This window comes from Rhinoderma darwinii, chromosome 4 (assembly GCF_050947455.1).
Source record: "Rhinoderma darwinii isolate aRhiDar2 chromosome 4, aRhiDar2.hap1, whole genome shotgun sequence".
Classification (NCBI taxonomy): domain Eukaryota; kingdom Metazoa; phylum Chordata; class Amphibia; order Anura; family Rhinodermatidae; genus Rhinoderma; species Rhinoderma darwinii.
The window spans coordinates 144,444,104-144,466,293 of NC_134690.1; the positions used below are offsets into that span (position 1 = coordinate 144,444,104).

At 41.4% G+C, this 22,190-nt stretch overlaps 1 long non-coding RNA gene across 1 annotated transcript; it reads left to right on the top strand.

Annotated features, from left to right (window-relative positions):
• Positions 1-3,301: 3,301 nt before the first annotated feature.
• LOC142760874 (uncharacterized) lies at positions 3,302-21,532 on the top strand. The gene is made up of 3 exons (XR_012883438.1): positions 3,302-3,488; positions 21,296-21,338; positions 21,433-21,532. It is a non-coding gene; the product is annotated as an uncharacterized LOC142760874 (long non-coding RNA).
• Positions 21,533-22,190: the final 658 nt, after the last annotated feature.

Genomic DNA, 22,190 nt, shown 5'->3' on the forward strand with positions numbered 1-22,190 from the left:
GTGGGTTGGGCCGACGGAAGTCTATTGTATACAGCCAATGCCAGCTTTAGGCCTCAATCAGACTGGTGTAGTCCATATTTCTGATGTAACACCTGGATCCCTAGAAGTTCTGTTGAACTGAGAACTCGCTTCAATAGAACTATGGGGTATCCATTTGTTGTATCAGAAATATGGACAGCTAAACACGGGTGCAATCAGTTTTCTCTCCTAGTTGTGCTTTCTGGAAAGAAAAGAGTTAAAACATTCTAATAAGTTTATTGAGTCCAGTAACAGCTCTACCTGTCTGCCAGGTGTGGGTTTCTTAACTATCATGCGCAGAGCACACAGTTTATGCCCCATGCACACGACCATAATTTTGGTTAAAATGCGGTTCCATTCATTTCTTCGGCCCATGGACACCTTCCCGTATATTTACGGGAAGGTGTCTGGGCCATAGAAAGCTTCCGTAAAAATAGGACATGTCCTATTTTTTTGATTTTACGGACCGTGCTCCCATGCTTTATAATGGGAGCGCGGCCTGCGAATGCGGGTGACTGTCCACCGCCGGCCGTGCTCTTAATCACGGACCGTGATTACGGGCACGGTCGTGTGCATGGGGCCTTAGAGGGAACAGTGGGTGCAATACACCCGTCTGAATGAGGCCTTACAATTAAGCAGCCTAATCAGCCAATGACACGCGTGTCGGGTGTGGTGGGTGCTTCAGGACTACAGCCTCTTCATGCTCTCTTTATACTTTTATCTACAGGTCTGGTGTGTTTACATGCCCTTAATGTATTCATTGCTTTTTACCTTCTATGCAATCAGGTTAAACTATGTACTGTTGCACTTTAATGTATTTATCTTATGAATTGGCTAATCCATACTACATGTATTAACATATATAACTTTATATCACTATGAAATAAGTTTGTCCTGCTTCAGCCGCAATTTTTATGTCTGCTTCTACATCTTATCAATTTTTAATTCTTCTCGTATCATGTAATAAAAATTTACCCTTTTAAAGAATACATTTTCTGGTCTAGGTCTATATTGCTTTTTGGTGTTGTATATAATTCTAGGTGCAGTGTGACCATTAGGGTATGTTCACACACAAACTCAAAAACATCTGAAAATACGGAGCTGTTTACAAGGGAAAACCGATTCTGATTTTCAGAAGTTTTTTAAGCCATTCGCGATTTTTGCGGCGTTTTTACGGCCATTTTTGGAGCTGTTTTTCTATAGAGTCAATGAAAAACGTCTCCAAAAACGTCACAAGAATTGACATGCACTTCTTTTTCGCGGCCGTTTTTTTACGCAGCCATTTTTGAAAACGGCCGCGTAAAAAAATGGCCCGTCGGAACAGAATGCCGTTTTCCCATTGCAATCAATGGGCAGATGTTTGGAGGCGTTCTGCCTCCGATTTTTCAGCCGTTTCCGGCCCGAAAAGTGACCAAAAATAAGCTGTGTGAACATACCCTTACTCTTACTGGGTTGCCTTATATATGTTCAACATTTACTAGGAGATGAATACCTCTTAATAAAAGTGTTGCTTCTTTCAGCTGGCCGTGTGGCATAACAATCGCGGTCGCGGGACAGTGCGACCAGACCCAACCCACATAAAATAAAAGTAAAAATACCCTTCTCACCGCTCCATTCCTTCCCTCCGGGTCGGCTCAGGCTCCCTCGGCTGTAACACAACCTACAGATACCGAGTAGCGTCAGGACTTCATATATGACACAGCACTAAATGTCGGGCGCTGCGTCACATAAAACGTCCTGACGCTGTCTGGTTTCAGGACATTATACGAGCCGGGGTCTGACGGACCCAGAGGGAAGAAGAAAAGAGCCTTGCTGGGCCCGTATAGTGAAATCGACACTAGCCAGGAGCTTTCTGGCATAAATTATAGTAAATCTGTCGGCCGCGGGTGGCCCCTTTGTTAAGCCTGGCACCTTGTTTTTCAAAAGTGGCGATGGTGGTGTAAAATGCTCAAAAGTCAAAATTTACCCAGCAAATTAAAACTTTTTAGCCTTTTGCGCCTTTTCTGGCGTAGAAAGGTAAATCCATTTTTCTCCCACCATGTCCATATAGACGCCTACAGTATATGGACATGTTTCTGTACACAATGCCGCTCCCCAGCATACTTTAACAAAACCACTACATGTTCTACATTACTTTAATATTATTTATGTAAAACTGCAAACAATCATTAATATTTCATAGAAATATATTTATAAATCCAGAATCTAAAAGCATTGCAGCTGATAACTGCATAGCTATGTGTTTTCCTTGTGAGGAAAGAGTTAATGTCTGCCTAATGACTACACTCCTTTTCCTAAATCAGCTGATAGCCGGTACCCCGCTGTGTGCAGTGAGCGCCTGGGCCACCATCCCTCCTTGGCTGTACTGAATACAAGAATCCATTGCAGAACGGATGCTTTGAGAAGCCTCTTTACATGCAGGCTCAGTGTCTCCCATCCCCCTCCACAACCTTGAAGCTCATTTTCGCATGGCTGGTCACACAGCCTGCAATAGATTGATTTCACCCCACCCCCTCTCCTTTGCTCAGTCATTCAGACTTGGAAAGTCAATAACAAGCTGACATCATCAGTGGTTTGTGTATTACACTGCTACTTTTAAAGATACCGTGCACTCTGTAGTAGAGGAGCACTTTGTTTCTAAAAGAAGAGCACTCTGGAGTGCGGGTGGAATTCTTGCTGTGTGTTTACTATTGCAGTGTGTTATTTTTGCTCCACTCAATGTGGCTTTTTTTGTCCGCAGGCAAAATACAATCCCATCTCTACCACCATCGGGAGATAAAATAATATTTTTTAGGATAGGACTTCACAACGTTTTTACGCATCGGGATTACCACACTTTGTGATTGCGGCAGATCGCAGTCCAATATCGCCGCTAATAGTAAGCGTTCGTACGAATTTAAGCCAACACATAGTGATGACAATGGACTAACACATTGTGATCTACCACGAGCGAGCGCAGTGGAGCCTTGTCCTTCGTGTCTTCCTGTGTTTACTTGCAAATCTTGATACATTGTGGTATGTAAATAGAAGCGTTCGGGTCGGTCAAAACAGTATTACTAAATTGGCAACATCTTATCGGTCTGGAGGAAAACATGTTCTGAGTAATCGGGCTTTACGCCAGATCCATTTTTATTGTATTAAATATTTTCCATTAATCGTCACAGAAAGCTTAAAGAGTAACTTTCGAGCAGGATGACGTCATGCGACTCCGGTCCTCCCACATCTAGACACCGTTCCTTCCTTATAACCCCTAGATTATGCTCGCCGTACCCATGCACCAGGCGTAATATTAGTAATAATTCAGTATCTAGTGAAGAGCTTACACAAGGCTGCAATTGAAAAATTCTTAAGGTTACAGTAACAGCCGAGACAATGACCTTTAACAATAAATTAGAAGGACGTGTGTGAACGCAGAGCTCCCGAGAAAGCAATTCTACAGCATGAAAGGTCTACTGAAGGAATAATTACAGGTATGTATGTCTGTACTGTGCTAACCAAGAAATGAGTCATCTACAAAACAACTAGCTAAAGCTGGCCGTGCACATTACATCAATGGCGGCTGATCCGAAAGATTTAGGCGAGATCTGCCAATAATCCAATGTTTATGGGGGAAGCCTGACTTTCATTGGGGTAAACAAGGACCAAGCATGTTGGATTTCCATCTTTCCAATCCTTAGTTACTCCAAGGGATGAGCAAAGTCACAGAGGCCTGGTCGCAAAGGGATGACGTCATCGGTTGGAGATCTTAAGCTGGGTTCTTACGTAGCGTAAACACTGGTGAATTTCTGAAACGGAATTCTGTGCAGAAAAAAATGCAGAAAAGTCGTGCGGAAAGTGTTCTGCGGTTTCAATTACGCAGCATGTCAAATTCTGCTGCTTGTTCTGTGCAAAGATTCTGCGTGTTTTGCCCATAGACTTCAATGGGGAGCATAAATTCTGCAACAGCGTTTACGCACTGGAAATGCAGTAAAAAAAAAAACGCTGGAAATCCGCAGGTGCACATATACTTTACCTTAATAAAAGTTTAACACTATATCCGAGGGTAAAAACACTGCGGAAAAAACGCAGCAGCAATATGAGCAGGAAAAATTAACTATTTGGTGCGAATTTTTGTGACAGATTTACCCTTAGGCCCTGTTCATGCAGAGTGATGTCTCGCTGTTTTTGATGCGGACACCACGTCGGAAACCGCACCAAAAATCCTGTGGATGGGGGATACATGTGTTCTGTAGGAACAACCCCTTTAATGGCAGAGCGTGGAGATACATTCCTGCTCTGCCGTACTGTTCACTGTCGTTGAGCTGTAGCTGCCAGAGCGGCTGCTAGCGGAGCCTCCGGCCATGGGGGTGGGCCGTGGGCCTGTGCCGGCAGGTGGCACGGGCCCCCACAAGCAGCGGGCCCGGTAGCTATGCCAGTGATGGAGGTAGTCACCACCCCAAAATGTACAAGGCAAAACTCCTGTCATGGCAGGTGGGCTCACAATTTGATCAAAATGAGTGCTAAGAGCCCCACATTAATAAGTATAGTAAATATAGAAGTATTGCAATTTTAAATAATCCATATATTTAATGCTTTTCATATATCGTAGCGCCTGCAGGGTGATGCTGCATCTTTTGTATTTGCTGTATCGTTTAAAACTGTGAAATTTCCACCCCCCAAAAAAATAAAGTGTTAACTGATAATAAATGTGGGGCATTGTAACACGATTTATCAACTTTAGTCCTCAATTCACCCCATTAAGTCATAATTTGAGTTTATCCAATAGAGAGAAAAAAACTGATGTACTGACAATATTTGGATCACCTGCGCAATACTAAGGAAATCCTGACAACGTGAGCTTTTGGGGGAACCTGAGGACTGGATTAGAGAAACACTGTTCTGTACCACTGATTTGAGATCACTTTTTTCCCAGTTCAGAAAACGACAGCCGAGCAACAAGGCCACTTTTCGTCTATGTGCTGTATATGGTATTTGTCATAGTAGTAAGCATGTTATGTATTGAGGACTCTGCAGCAAAGTCTAACAATCATTTACACGACTTTAAGTGTTGCAAGATAGGAAACACTGACCACAGATTTCACAATCATACGTTTAAGGAAATAGCCACGTCTTGTACAGTAGTAACTTCCTGAGAATGCCATTTGCCCTCTTAATGTCGTCCTCAAACATACAGCAGTACAATTTTTCATAAATTTAGGGAAATCGTTTTTTTGCTGAATTTTTTTAATAGAAACTTTTAACGCGTACCCATTTTGTCACAGCATCCATTTTGGAGTATATAATTTATTTATTTTTTAACATTGCTGCATTTACAGTTGGTCACGGAACACATTTTAAACATTGTACAGGAACTATACTGGTTTTAGTAACTAATAAAGTAGGCCGTCCAGAACTGTAACTAGATGAAAACAGTCAGTCCATAAAAGGCTATGCTAACATTTGCGTTGTGGCTTCCGTTCAGAACAGAAGACACAACGCTCTGCCGGATCCATTGTACGATTTATATCACTGGTGTACGTCTGACCCTACTGACTTATAATGGAGGTCGGTCAGGTTTTGGTGTAATGTTCTTGCAGCTTTCTTCCTGTCAAATTCTCCAGGGCTGCTTTTGGATGCTCCGAACGCTCTGACGGCGGTATGAGTATAACCTAAAGCAAGAACAACTGTTTTAGCCTACATTCACACTGCTGTCAGGGGCTCCGTTAAAGCCTCCTTTGGCAGCCCTGGTGAAATTGCTAGGAAGAATAGTGGTACATGCAGCGCTATTCTACCAGTGAAAGCGACGGACACCATAATGTAACCCAACAGACCCCATTGCAATTCAAAACGTTGTTATGAAGAGAAGCCAAAACACAAATGTGAACAGAGGCTTATAAATATGTTTGACAATGATGTGATTGATCAGAATTGTTCATTCCAATTACATTGATGACCTAACATAAATATTATATCTACACAAGTAGATATGTACCTGGCTGTTATTAAAGGCTATGTTCATCTGAAAACACCATTTTACAGTTTGTATACAGATATAATGTACATAATAAAATGAGTGGCTTATCGTACTGCCCTTGAGTAACAGCATATTCCAAAGCTGCAGTCATAATATTGCTGTTTGTTATTGGAAATAGCTAGTTTGCTGTCAGAAGCCGAGATTTCAGCTCTAAAGCCTGCAGAATTGTGATGTCAGTGGCTGCTATTGGAGAGTGAGGCCACATGACGTAACACCACGTGGACAAAACGAGTGCCCAGCAGCAAGGGGAAGACCAAGATTTCAGAAGTATATTCAGAACTAATTATTGTTCTACTCCAACATGTTGTGCCAATTGTTAAACAACATTTATAACCCCTTCCCGCAAATAGACGTAACTGTACGGCCATTTTAGTAGTATATTCCCACAAATGGGTGTACAGTTACATCCATGGGATATACAGCTGACCTCTCGCTGCAACGACCGAGATCGGAGTTACCTCCGACTCGGCCGTTTCGCCCCTTAGTTGGTGAAGTCAATAGCGACCGCAGCCCTTAAAGGGGTTGTCCGAGATACCAAAATTTTTTCAAAAACTGTGTCATACATTACCCCTTATACAGACAACCTAAATAAAGCATTATTTTAAAAAAAAATTCTACTTAGCACATTTCTGCTTTGAATTTAGCACAGTTTGTTTACATGCAGTTCAGGTCTGGTTTGTTGATCTTTCCTTGTGGTGAAACTTTTTTCCCGTGCACGCTCATTGCAGGCTGCAATGAGCGTGCACTTACCTTCCAAGAGTTCACGTGAGCTGTCCTTGCTCCTCCCCGCTGACATCCTTCACTGGACTTGTCTCCTTGCTGACATTCTTGAAGGATGGTGAGCAAATGTTCTCCCCCCATTATGTTTTCTTTCTCTTTTCAGGTCTATAAACCTCTTCGTGTCTACCCGAACCCTCGTCCACCCTCTTCTATCTCATGTCTCTCTCCACTAAGGCTATGTTCACACAGAGTTTTTTGCAGGAGGAATATCTGCCTCAAAATTCCATCTTGAAGTTTGCGGCAGATTTACCTCTCCCTGCACGTTGATTTTTGCGTAGTTTTTACCCGGCGTTTTTTGTGGCGTTGTTTGCGGCTTTGTTTGCGTTTTTGTTTGCCGCTTTGTTCACGGCGTTTTTCTTTTCGTTGCGTCTTTCGTGGCGTTTTCCCTGTCGTGGCGTTCTTTGCCTCTTTGTTTGCAGCTTTTTTCGCGGCTTTTTTTGCGATGTTTTTCGCAGCGTTTATCGTAGCCTTTTTTGCGTCGTTTTTTGCGTCTGTTTTTTGCGGCATTGTTTGCGGCTTTTTTTGCTGCGTTTTTCGCGTCGTTTTCCGTGGCGTTTTTCGCCCGCGGCAATTGAGCGCCGCGGGCATAAAACAACGCGAAATACTCTTTCTCTGCCTCCCATTGAAGTCAATGGGAGGTCAGGGGCGTAAACGCCCGAAGATAGAGCATGTCGCTTCTTTTTCCCGCAAGGCAGTTTTACTGCTCGCGGGAAAAAGACGCCGACGCCTCCCATTGAAATCAATAGTACGCATTTTCGTGCCGTTTTTGACGAGTTTTGCGACGCTGTTTCCGCTTAAAAAAAACTCGTCAAAATACTCTGTGTGAACTTAGCCTAAGGCTGGGTTCACACGTGGCGGAATTTCACTTGAATTCCGCTGCGGACACTCCGCAGCGTTAATCCGCAGCGGAGCCGTTTCTCCATTGACTTCCACTTAAATTTAGAAGTGTTCGTTTAGACGATGCGTAAAATTCCGCTGCGGAGCATAGGCTGCGGAGCGGAATTTGGTGTCCGCAGCATGCTCTGTCTGTTGCGGAGCGGTGGCGGACTGGTTGCGGACTCATGGCGGAATTTCTCCATTGACTTCAATGGAGATTCTAAATTCCGCAATGAAGTCCGCAGCTGTCATGCACATGTTATGTGTGCTGCGGATGCGTCTTGCTTTTTTAACATGACATTTCTTCATTCTGGCTGGACCTATGTATTTCTAGGTCTACAGCCAGACTGAGGAAGTCAATGGGGCTCCCGGAATTACGGGAGCGTTGCTAGGAGACGTCAGTAAATAGTCACTGTCCAGGGTGCTGAAAGAGTTAAGCGATCGGCAGTAACTGTTTCTGCACCCTGGACAGTGACTACCGATCCCAATATACAGCAACCTGTAAAAAAATAGAAGTTCATACTTACCGAGAACTCCCTGCTTCTGTCTCCAGTCCGGCTTCCCAGGATGACGTTTCAGTCTAAGTGACGGCTGCAGCCAATCACAGGCTGCAGCGGTCACATGGACTGCCGCGTCATCCAGGGAGGTAGGGCTGGATGCCGAAAGAGGGACGCGTCACCAAGACAACGGCCGGTAAGTATGAAATTAGTTTACTTTCACTAGGGAAAGTGCTGTCCCTTCTCTCTATCCTGCACTGATAGGGAGAAGGGAAGCACTTTTCCCGCAGTCCGCAGCAGCTAGTCCGCATCAATTTACTGCACATTTTGGGCAGATCCGCAGCCGTAATCCGCAACCCGGATTAGGTGCGGCATTGATGCGGACAGTTGCGGAGGAAATCCGCCACGTGGGGGCATGCCCTAATGCTGCCTCCGTTATTGTACTTCATGTACCATTCCTCCTCCTCACATGCACTTTGTGCTGTGAGGAGGAGTAATTTTATTACATAGATGACACACTACCCCTCCCCCCACCTGTACCTAGCGCTATTGTGCGTAGCGCTATTGTAACTTATCGGAGTAGTGGAATCCCACTATGGTCGGGGATTCCGCTCCTGCACGCTTTGCTTGGACATAGACCTAGGCAGAGACATGAAGCAATCCGTTGTGGACCGGAATCATAGTGGCGCTGTCTACCTAAGGGCGGATTTACACAATCGCCATATACGTCCGTGCAACCCGCGTGTTTTTCACGCATGTGGCACGGACCTATGCAAGTCTATGGAGCAGTACAGACTGTCCGTGATTTTTGTGCAGCGAGAGTCCGCTGCGTGAAACATACTGCATGTCCTCTATTGGTGCGTTATCATGCACCTACACTCACATTGAAGTCAATGCATGCGTGAAAACCACGCACCGCACACGCGTGTTTGGTGCGTGATTTACACAGCAATTTTTTGTAAAAAAGAAGAAAAAAATGGGCTGGCTTTGTCAGTGCATGAATAACACATGACAATCGAAAAGCACACTGATGCATAAGGGCGGATTTACACGAGCGTGTGCGTTTTGCGCACGCAAAAACCGTGGCGTTTTGCGTGCGCAAAATGCACTTGACAGCTCCATGTGCCCTGTTCATATGGTGCGTGGCTGCGTGGTTTTTGTGCAGCCGCCATCATTATGACATTCCGTTTGGATGTTTGTAAACAGAAAAGCACGTGGTGCTTTTCTGTTTACATTCATTCTTTTACAGCTGTTGCGTGAATAACGCGCGTCCCACGGAAGGGCTTCTGTGGGATGCGCCTGATTTTCACGCACCCATTGACTTCAATGGGTGCGTGATGCGCAAAAAACAGCGAAATGTAGAACATGTCGCGAGTTTTACGCAGCGGACTCCCGCTGAGCAAAACTCACAGACAGTCTGCACCTCCCCATAGACTAGCATAGGTCCGTGTGTAATATTAGGGTATGTTCACACGGCAGCGTCCGTAACGGCCGAAATTACGGGGCTGTTTCCAGGAGAAAACAGCCCCGTCATTTCAGCCGTAACGGCATGTGCAGGCGCTTGAACGCCGCGTCCATTATGGACGTAACTGGAGCTGGTTTTCCATGGAGTCCATGGAAAACGGCTCCATTTACGTCTGAAGAAGTGACATGACACGTCTTTGGTGCGGGCGTCTATTTACGCGCCGTCTTTTGACAGCGACGCGTAAATATACGCCTCGTGTGAACAGACAAACGTCAGCCCATTGCTTTCAATGGGCAGATGTTTGTCAACGCTTTCAAGCCGTAATTTTGGACGTAATTCGGGGGTTAATACGCCCGAATTACGTCCGTAAATAGGCCGTGTGAACATACACTTATGCAGGAATAAAAAGAATGTCATCTGGGGTCCTCCATGTGTGACACTGTTTATTAGACCCTGTATCTAAGCCTAACAATGTAGGCTTAGATACAGGACCCCAGAAGATCTTATCCAGTTCAGGACCAGGCATTTTTGCGCCTTCAGGACCAGATACCGTTTAGCCATTTATAGCACGTGTTAGTTAAATGGCTATAACATTTTTATTTGTTGGGCTAACGACGTGATTTTTGCGATGTTTTTTCCGTAGACAATGGAGGTTTATTTTTTTATTGTTTTTATACACACCTTTTTTGCCATTTTAGAATTTTTATTCATAAAGTTTGAAAATAATAGTAAAAAAATAAGCTTTTTTACGTTTCAGCTATTTTTTTTTTGATAATAACATAGTTTTACCCTAAAATATAACTTTTATCTGTGATCGTCATTGTCTACCGTAAATTTTAATATATTACATTACATTAGAGTAATAGGGTCAGCGCTAGCGTTACATCAATGATTGGCGGGGGGGGGAACGTTTTTTTTGGGGTGGGTATTTTATGTGTATTTATTATTTAATTTTTTTTTGCACTTTACTTTATTATTTTTTTATTACTGTGGTCTGTCCCTCAAAGGTCAAAAAAGACCTTTGGGGAACTTTTAATATTTTTTTTCTCTCTTTTACACCATGTTTTTCCACTGTTACTGGAGCTGCACAGCAGCCCCAGTTACCGGGGAAATCAGCCCTCGCATAGTGACGATTGTCACTAATAGGGCTGTGCTGGGTCTAGTAAGACCCAGCAGCAGTCTGTCAGGAACGGCACCCGGCGATCATGTGACCAGTCACATGATCACCGGGAGGAATAGAGACAGCGCCGCTGCTGCTGCCTCTATTCCTATACACAGCATTCATTGAGCGCTGTGTAAAAAGACATCGGAGAAGGCAGAAGCAACGAAAGCTGCTTCTATCTTCTCCTCAGGGTCCGCGGCAGTCACTGACAGCCGGAGACCCGACATTCAGCTGCCCGATCGCGCGGGCAGCAAGTTAAAACCCGAGCCGTAAAAAGTCTATGGCTCGGGTTTTAAGGACCCTGACCGCTGGCCGTAAAAACACAGCCAGCGGTCGGGAACAGTTGTTAAACAGTGTACTATTATAGGCTCTGCTCCTGGACTCGCCTGACATCGGAGCAGAGCCTATACTAGCGTAGTGCGGCTCCTCCTTGGGCCTTGCTCGGTCCTACGGCGCAACGGTGTCCCGCGGGCCGCAGATCTCCTCAAGGGCTGCATGCGACCCGTGTGCTGCATCGTGTTGTATAATCCCCTATCAAAGCCTACTATGTGTAGGCTTTGATAGGGTAAGAACTAAAAGTACAGATGCCACTGTACCTCGTCGACTGGGCTAGTCCGCAGGTGCCGTCCCTTTTCACTTTTTTCACTGTGAACACGCATAGGCGCACTCACAGTGAAAAGCTGCATAGGCTGGGCGGGCAATCATGAACGAGCACCCGCAGAAACGACACGTCACCAGTGACGTGTCGTATCCCATCCGAGGTCTCGCTGGGGCGAGACCATGTGATCGGGATACGACACGACAGTGGAGGAGGAAGAAAAAGTGACGTCAGAAAACATGTGATCGGAAGAAAAGAGCTGCCAGAACGGAGAACAGAAGCAAGATTGCACAGGTAAGTATATTATTCAATAGTTAATATGTGCATTGTGGGTTTAAATTTAAAGTAAAAATATATCTCGGACAACCCCTTTAAGAAATTGACAGAAGGAGGGGACTCCCCCTGTAACCGATTGCCCTCCTGAGTTATGGTGGGGTACCGATGTTTGAGGGGCCTAATAGGCTTCCTGTCTATATAAGGGGTGACCCCCATGTATTAATCATGCGATCAGAGGATCAGGCCTTCAAAAAAAAAAGTTACAAAAAAAAGTAAAAGAAAATGTTTTAGAACAATAATAAATAAAAGTTTCAAGTAACAAAACCTAAATTGTTCTTTTTTTTCTGATCACGTCCTTTATAATTGGAAAAAAATGAAAAATTTAAAGAAAACGACATAATTGGTATCACCTTGTTCAAAACAACCTGACCTATAAAAATATTATGGTATTTATGTATGTATTTAGGTATATTATGGTAAAAGCTTTAAAAAAAAATGAAAAACAACAATGGCAGAATTGCCTTTTTTTAGTCATCTTGCCTAAAAAATTTAATAAAAAGTGATCAAAAAGTTGCATGTACTCTAAAATAGTACTGATAAAAAAACTATAGCTCGTTAAAAAGATATGGCTCTCAGAATATAGTGACCCAAATACATTACTTTTAAAAAAAAAAAAGTTTTTATTGTATAAATATAGTAATACAGAAAAAAAAAACTACATAAATTTGATATTGCTGTAATCATATGGACCCACAGAATAACGTTAAGATGTCATTGATAGCTCACCGTAAAAAATAATGAAAAAAATAGTGCCAGAACTGCTATTTTTGTGGTCGTCTTGCCTCCCAAAAAATAAAAAGTAATCAAAAAAATCGCATATACCCGAAAATTGTACCAATAAAAACTACAGCTCATCCTGCAAAAAACGTCACACAGCTCCATCTACAGAAAAATTAAAAAGTTATGACTCTCGGAACGCAATAATGCAAAATGATGGCCCAGATTTATACGTCCAGCAGTTTTTGCCCAAAACCCCAGATAATCATTTGCTAGACCCCACAAGTGGACGCCGTAGATGCAGGGGAGATCATGACATTCTGGGGCCCTGTGCTACATAGAGGGCTAGTGAAGAAGCCAAAGATCAGACAATACTGGAGTCCAGGTATTTTGTACAATACAACGACTTACTATATAGCCATTTCCCATGATACAAAAAGCTGGCTGTGCGCATTTTACAGATGGCATTGTATAATGTGCTATTCCGATGTGCAGGCCATATGGGAACATTCCTTCAGATTTATGAGGTGGTTATCAGACCCTAATACTTGGGAACCAGGAAGGGTGGGAGCCAAGCAGATATGGCTAAAAATGGAATCATCTGCGATGGAAGCGAGCCCGCCCATATTGTGCAAGGGCAACACTTTCCCAGCAAAGTTCTACAAACTGCAAACAAGGAAAGGACCTAAAAAATTTGCAGAATGTGTATAAAAATGGGAATAACATTTCTAAGTGCGACACCAGCCCCCAAAAACCTGGCCTGTGAATAAAGGATTGCTTCAAAGATAATTTACATTTATGGATTAATAATTTTATTTTTTCCCCATTATTATGCCCTGATGTACTCTGTCCAGCTTACCTATGCACCCACAATATAAATGAAATATCAGTAAAACCCCAAACAAAACTGCTACCAAGGAAAATCAGCACTCTAAAAGCCAAATGGCGGTTCTTCCGAGCATGCCATTGTGCTCAAAAAGTAGTTTATCAACATATATATGAGTCATTGCCTTACTCGGGAGAACCAGGTGTGTGTCTCCAGTGGCACCAGCTGGGCACAACATACGGTATTTTTCGATCTATGAGACACACCTGACTCTGAGACGCACTCAAGTTTTAGACAACAGAAAATAGGAAAAAATTATTTCATATTTTACTACATTTACAAAGAAAAAAAAAGAGCCATAACTTTTATATTTTTTTCATCGATTGAGCAGTGTGAGTTCTAATTTTTTTCGGGATGAGCTGTAGTTTTTATTGGCACAATTTTTTTGGTACATACGATTTTTTTTATCACTTTTTATGAAAAAATGTTTAGCGCTAAGTTGACAAAAAAAAACAACAATTCTGGTGTTTTACTTTTTTTAATAATTTTTTTACATTGTGTTTGGGGAAAAAGTGGGAAAAGGTTTTTTTTTGGAACTTTTAATACTTATTTGAAAATGTATCTAACTTTTTTTCAGACATTTTATTAGTCCCACCGGGGGACTTGAACCAGCGATCATTAGATTGCTGGTACAATACATTGCAATTCAAATGTATTGCAGAATATGGTCATTTTTACAGGCTTCTGCTAAGGAGGCATGGCTTAGCAGAGGCAGAGAGAAAGCAGAACTGGGGGCCTTCATTAGGCCTCCGGGCTGCGATGACGACCATCGGCGCTCCCCGATCACGTTGCGGGGGCCCCGTTGGGCTGTCTGAAGGGGCCGTCCAGCTCCTAATGGTTTAAATGCCGCGGTCGATATTGACCGCGGCATGGGGTTTTCCCATGAGGGACACTTATGACATATCCACAGGATATGAGCATAGCTCATAAAGCTACACTGTTTCTGTAACTGCTATTCAGTTCTATGGGAGCTACAGAAACAGCGTAGCTCAGTGAGTTACGCTGTTTCCGTAACTCCCGCCATGTAATTAGTAGGTCGCCGGGAGGCAAAATATAAAACCACATGTAGGATCTTTCTGTAATCAGAAAACACAGCATAATAATGCAAAAGCTGACTTTTCAACGTGGCACAAGCTGGGCACATTATATTAGAATACTGTAGAGGGGAAGATTACCAGCTAGTCCACAGGATCCATGATGCACGGTGCACGTGATAATGCTCAGCCAGAGAGGAAGACACAGCATACAAATGAGTGATACATCCGGCACCCAGGCAAAGGATTAATGTACAAAGCTTTATTCCAACATCCGTGGTACAGTAAGTGTTAAAATACAAACGTCAATGCGTTTCGAACAGACAACTGTTCTTAATCATGACTATCTATTTATTTATCTATCTATCTATCTATCTATCTATCTATCTATCTATCTATCTATCTATCTATCTATCTATCTATCTATCTATCTATCTATCTATCTATCTATCTATCTATCTCATATCTATCTATCTATCTATCTATCTATCTATCTATCTATCTATCTATCTATCTATCTATCTATCTATCTATCTATCTATCTATCTATCTATCTATCTATCTATCTATCTATCTATCTATCATCAATCTAGATAGACAAATGGATCCAGCAGCACCGGTATAGTGTGGGTGCAAGCCCAAAGGGATAGACCAAGATCCCAATTATGTATAGAGCAAAAATTAGGCAGCACTCTGTTTGTAAAGGTGAAAAAATAGGGTACTTTTATTGTCCCATAGGCAACGTTTCAGCTCCTTCCCCTGGAGCCTATGGGACAATAAAAGTACCCTCTTTTTTCACCTTTACAAACGGAGTACTGCCTAATTTTTGCTCTATATCTATCTATCTATCTATCTATCTATCTATCTATCTATCTATCTATCTATCTATCTATCTATCTATCTATCTATCTATCAATATATACTAAAAACGGTAATATAATATTGTGTTGAAATTCTGAACTGAAGTAAATCATCATGGCATATTCTTATAGAGAAATAAATTTGCACTATTATTTGCAATTCACCTGTTGTGTCGAAATGCTCACTACACCTCTAGATGAATTCCTTAAAGCGTAGTTTCCAAAATGGTGTCACATCGCTGTACTGATATCTCAGGGAAATGCAACATGGTTTCCGAAAACCAATCCAGTAAAATCTGCACTCCAAATACCTAATTGCGCTCTTTCCCTTTAGAGCCCTGCCATGTACCAAACAGCAGTTTACGACCACATATGAGCTATTGCCTTAGTTTGGAGAAATTTGTGTAGCAAATTTTGGGGTGTCTTTTCTTCTGTATTTCTTGTGAAAAAAATAATTATGAGCTAAAACTACTTATTATTGTAAAAAATTCCCAATCCCAATAAAAACGATAAAACCCCTATGGGGTCTAAATGCTCACTACATCGCTAGATTAATTCCTTGAGGGGTGAAGTTTCCAAAATTGGGTCTTCTTGAGGGAGTTTCTTATGTTTTGGTGCCTGAAGACATGAAATGGTGCTTGGAAAACATCTTAATAAAGAGGAGGCCCCAACATCCATAAGATGCTCCTTAATTTCTCAGTCTTGTGTTTAAGTCACGCAGCACACTAGCTATGGGATATTTATTTAACTGGTTCCCGACCGCTGGCTGTATTTTTACGGCCTGCGGTCAGGGTCCTTAAAACCCGAGCCATAGACTTTTTACGGCTCGGGTTTTAACTTGCTGCCCGCGCGATCGGGCAGCTGAATGTCGGGTCTCCGGCTGTCAGTGACTGCCGGGGACCCTGAGGAGAAGATAGAAGCAGCTTTAGCTGCTTCTGTCTTCTCCGATGTCTTTTTACACAGCGCTCAATGAACGCTGTGTATAGGAATAGAGGCAGCAGCAGCAGCAGCGGCGCTGTCTCTATTCCTCCCGGTGATCATGTGACTGGTCACATGATCGCCGGGTGCCGTTACTTACAGACTGCTGCTGGGTCTAACAAGACCCAGCACAGCCCTATTAGTGACAATCGTCACTATGAGAGGGCTGATTTCCCCTATAACTGGGGCTGCTGTGCAGCTCCAGTTACAGTGGAAAAACATGGTGTAAAAGAAAGAAAAAAATTATATAAAGTTCCCCAAAGGTCTTTTTTGACCTTTGAGGGACAGACCATAATAATAAAAAAAGAATAAAGTAAAGTGCAAAAAAAAATTAAATAATAAATACACATAAAATACCCACCCCAAAAAAACAGTCCCCCCGCCAATCATTGTTGTAACGCTAGCGCTGACCCAATTACTCTAATATAGACATGTAATATATTAAAATTTACGGTAGACAATGGCGATCACAAATACAAGGTCTATTTTAGGGTAAAACTATGTTATTACCAAAAAAAATAGCTGAAACGTAAAAAAGCTTATTTTTTTTACTATTATTTTCAAACTTTATGAATAAAAATTCTAAAATAGCAAATAAGGTGAGTATAAAAACGATAAAAAATGAAACCTGCATTGTCTACGGAAAAAACATCGCAAAAATCACGTCGTTAGCCCAACAAATAAAAAAGTTATAGCCATTTAACTAACGCGTGCTAAAAAGGGCTAAACGATGTCTGGTCCTGAAGGCGCAAAATAGCCCGGTCCTGAACTGGTTAAAAAAAAACAACCCTGCTGTATCTGGGTAATAATTATTGAGTTATGCTTGTCTGTTAACATCTGCTGTGTTACTGATATAAATGGATTAAAATAAAATAAATGCAAAAAAATGTTTTACCTCTGCTTTAATTCTTGTGAAACACCTAAAGGCTTAACAAACATTTTAAATGCTATTTTGAATACATTCAGGGGTGCCGTTTTTAAAATTGGGTGATTTATGAGAGGTTTCTATTATACAGTTAGGTCCAAAATTATTTGGACAGTGACACAATCTTCATGATTTGGGCTCTGCATGCCACCACATTGGATTTGAAATGAAACAACTGAGATGCAATTAAAGTATAGAATTTAAGGTTTAATTCAAGGGGTTGAACAAAAATATCCTGTGAAACGTTTAGGAATTGCAACCGATTTTCTATACAGTCTGCTCAATTCAGGGGCTCAAAAGTAATTGGACAAATTAACATTACCATAAATAAAATGTTGTTTTTAAAAAAAAATACTTTGTAGAGAATCCTTTGCAGGCAATGACAGCCTGAAGTCTGGAACCCATGGACATCACCACACGCTGGGTTTCCTCCATTGTGATGCTTTGCCAGGCCTTTACTGCAGCTGGCTTCAATTGTGGCTTCTTTGTGGGTCTTTCTGCCTTAGGTTTTGCCTTAACCCCTTAAGGACACGGCCAATTTTAGCCTTGAGGACAGAGCAATTTTTTTTACATTTCCCTCTTTGCATCCCGACGCTCATAACGCTTTTATTTTTTGTACGACATAGTTGTATGAGACTTTGTTTTTTGCGGGACGAGTTGTACTTTATGTACGTACCATTTTTTGGTACAAATACATTATCGTTTAATTTCTATACATTTTTAATTAGATTAAAATGCAGAAAAAAAGCAGTTGCGCAGCAGTTTTAATATTTTTTTTTTTACACCATACACCGATCATCATAAATAATGTTAGACATTTGTAGTACAGGTTGTTACGGTCGTGGCGATACCAAATATGTCTATATTATTTCATGTTTTTGGACTTATATTTTAAAAAGTTTATTTATTATAAAAAATGTGTGTTTCTGTGTATTTTTTTTACTTTTTATTTATTTATTTACCATTATTTTTTTTTTACAATCATTTAACTTTTTTTGTTAATCCCATAAAGGGATTTATCATTTTGATTTTTATTTTGTAACTGTAATGTACTGGCATAGATCTATATGCCAGTACATTAGCCTGTTACTGATCGTACACAGGCAGTTGTTAGGGCATACCTCAGTATGCCCTAACAACAGGAAATATGTTCAGACAGCCCTGGGGTCCTTCACTGGACCCTGGGCTGTCTGGCCATACGAGTTGTGGGCTTTGATCGCGTCACAGTTATATTCTGTGACGCGATCAATGTGCAGTCCCCTCTCTTTGAACGCCGCGATCAGCTGTCATCGCGGCGTTCAAAGGGTTAACAGCGGAGAGAAGATGTTTCTCTCCTCTCCGCTGTCAGAGCGGGGCCGTGGCTGTGTATTACAGCCGTTGCCCCGCTCTCGATCGCACACACAGAGACGGCAGAGACTGCTGTCACACAGGACGAGTATGCTCGTCCTAATGCGCGAAGTGCTCGCTGCTCAGGACGAGCATACTCGTCCTGTGTCGGCAACCAGTTAAGCAAGTGACTTGGCCATTGCAGAATATTCCACTTCTTTGTCTTAATAAACTCCTGGGTTGCTGGCGCAGTATGTTTTGGGTCATTGTCCATCTGTACTGTGAAGCGACGTCCAATCAATCTTGTTGCATTTAGTTGAATCTGAGCAGAATGTATATCCCTGAACACTTCAGAATTCATCTGGCTGCTTCTGTCTTCAGTCACATCATCAATAAACACTAGTGACCCAGTGCCTTTGGCAGCCATGCATGCCCATGCCATCACAATGCCTCCACCATGTTTACAGAGGATGTGGTGTGCTTTGTTTCATGAGCCGTTCCAAGCCTTCTCCATACTTTCTTCCTCCCATCATTCTGGTACGGGTTGATCTTAGTTTCATGCTGTTCCAGAACTGGGCGGCTTCTTTAGATGTTGTTTGTCAAAGTCTAATCTATTTTTTCTGTCATTGTCTAATCTATTTTTGAGGCGGATTTAATGGTTTGCACCTTGTGGTGAACCCTCTGTATTTGCTCTCATGAAGTCTTCTCTTTATGGTAGACTTAGATACTGATACAACTACTTCCAGGAGAATGTTCTTCACTTCGGTAGATGTTGTGAAGGGGTTTTTCTTCCCCATAGAAAGGATCCTGCGATCATCCACCACTGTTGTCTTCCGTGGACGTTCAGGCCTTTTGGAGTTCACGAGATGACCGGTGCGCTCTTTTTTTTTTTACAAGAATGTACCAAACTGTTGATTTGGCCACTCCTAACATTTGTGCTATCTCTCTGATGAACTTCTTCTTTTTTTTCAGCCTAACGATGGTCTGTTTCACTTGCATTGAGAGCTCCTCTGACCTCATGTTGTGGGTTCACAGCAACAGCTTCCAAATCTAAATACCACATCTGGAATCAACTCCAGACCTTGTACCTGCTTAATTGATGATGGATTAACGAGGGAATAGCCCATGCAGCCAATTAAATAGCTTTTAAGATAATTGTCCAATTACTTTTGGTCGCTTGAAAAATAGGCAGCTACATATTAAAGAGCTGTAATTCCTAAACCCTTGCTCAAATTAGGATGTGAGTACTCTCAAATTAAAGCTGAGAGTCTGCACTTTAAGACCATATTGATTATATAACTGTATATTCAATATGTGTTGGTAAACAGCTAAAATGCCAAAACTTGTGTCACTGTCCAAATAATTCTGGACCTAACTGTATAAGCCTTTAAAGTTGCTTCAAACCTGAAGTGGTGCCTAGCAAAATATATAAGCCTTATAATGTCCTAAGAAAAAATGATGCTTACATAAAAGACACATATGGTAAACTTTATTTATTTATTAACTAATTTCTGTGATATCAATAACCATTTTAAAAGCAGGAGATTTCAAATTTAGGCAAATGTTTTAATTTTTCCTTCACATTTTTAATTTTTTTTTATTATAAATAAACAGTAAACATATCGACGAAAATCTACCACTAACCTAAAGCAGAATGTGTCACAAAAAACAATCTCAGAATTACTTGGATAAGTAAAAGAATTCCAAAGTTATTACCACATAAAATGACACATGAAGGCCAAAATAGGCTCGGTCCTGAAGGGGTGAACAACAACAAAAGACAAGGAGTAACTATACATATGACAAGAAGAGACACACAAGAACATTTCTTCACCTATGTATATGAGCCTGTCTACCTTTTTATGAACTCAAACAAAATATTCCCCACACTTTTACTTTAGAAAGATATTTTATTCATTTTAGATGTTTCTTCTGTGAACACTTATTTTTGTATTTTATTTCTCGTTCTGTAGGAGTTGTATTTTAGTTTTATATATCCGGGAAAGCAATAAAGCAGCAGCAATTTCCTAGTGGAACATGTATTATATAATGTATTTCTTTATTACGATGAAACACATTTTAGGATGAAAATTATTGATCTCAATAAAAGAAAGCAATATTCAGAGAGTCTCTGTAAATAACTGCATGGCTGTGTGAAATCATTCAATATGAATACATTTTATTAGGGAAATAATGTAGCTTTACTATCATTGTGGTGACTTCGTGTGTCCAGTACCGGAAATTAACTGAAATTAATTGCTGTCTCTTCTAGATATTACCATCCGTTATTTGTATCCATTCAGTAGCAAAATGCTAATGGGGTTTACATTGATTCTACTACAACCTATGTTAGCACAGGTAGGCAGATACTTGGGAATCAGAAAAGAGTAAATAGTGAAGAGACGTATGCCCATTTACTAAAAACAGATGACGTGATGAAAAATTGTAAAAGAATTCTGAATTATCATAGTAATAGCAGGTAAAGGTTCATATATATGACATATTGCTGATGTAAAGGTAGCAACGCTTTGCATAAAGTAAGAGGTTGATAAATAATATATAACTTTCACTGACTGCTATGGGTCTGATTAAAACAGATTTGTTTTTAAATTTATGACTAAAAACAAAAAGTGCCAAGCCCAGCACTATACGGAGGTTGCAGGCCAAGTGCAAAGCCAAGTGATTCTGTTCTAGACTACTATATAGTCCAATTGTGCTTGCCCTTATAGATTGTCAGACAGCCACCCTAAAAAGGGCCACCCGACACTGCAGGCCTGTCCTTCAACTGCCCCTAACTCAGCTCCCTATATATTTTGTCTTTCAGAATCATTAGAGGTAATTGGTGCTCAACGAGGGGCAACAAATAGGTAAGTAAAGATGTTTTATGGATGGTCACATAGACGGCAGCATGTCTAGATAGCACTAACCTTATAGTTTATCAATACTGCTGTTTTTTTGCAGAAATTACAGATCTCCTGGGGTCGTGCCTCCGTCCCCCTATCCAATCAGAACACAAGTATGTAAAAAGCTCCTCCCACTATTAGCTCAGGAGCACTAGGAAGGACACCTGATTGGATGACTGATTGGATCCTGCAGTGTTCATGCTCCAAGATAGTCATTATACTATATGTATATATATATATATATATATAGCAATCAAATTTTCTGTGCCACCATGCCACCCGTCAGAAGTTTAGAAGTGATGGTGAAAAATGCAGCGGGGAGAGTGTACAGTCCAGTTACCTAGGCAACCTTATGACTCTGGAAGCCTTTCCTGCAAAGCTCCTATTTACATTGTATACAGAACATGTGCTCTAATGTGTCCATTACAGGGTATTTAAATGACCTCCTATGCACATATGAGTCTAGCATATAAGTTATCGGTTAGTGACACAGTTGTTGGCCAAACACTCTGGCACTTATCTTCCGTGGAAATCCAAGATGACCAATCCTTCTTTCCCTTAATCTAGATGTCAGAAGACAGCTGCCCCATACACATTAGACTGTAGACCTCCTAAATTGGCAAATTCTAACTGCATTTATCTAATATGTAGGGTCAGCCTAAATACCTTGGGTAATAGACATGGCCATCTGCCATTGTTTGATGTTAGAAGGTCATACATGTAAAGATGTTATTCTATAATCAGGACTACTGCTCTAATGTTTGTAATTCATGGCATTATCATTTAATGCATTTCTTATTAATTCTTATTAACATT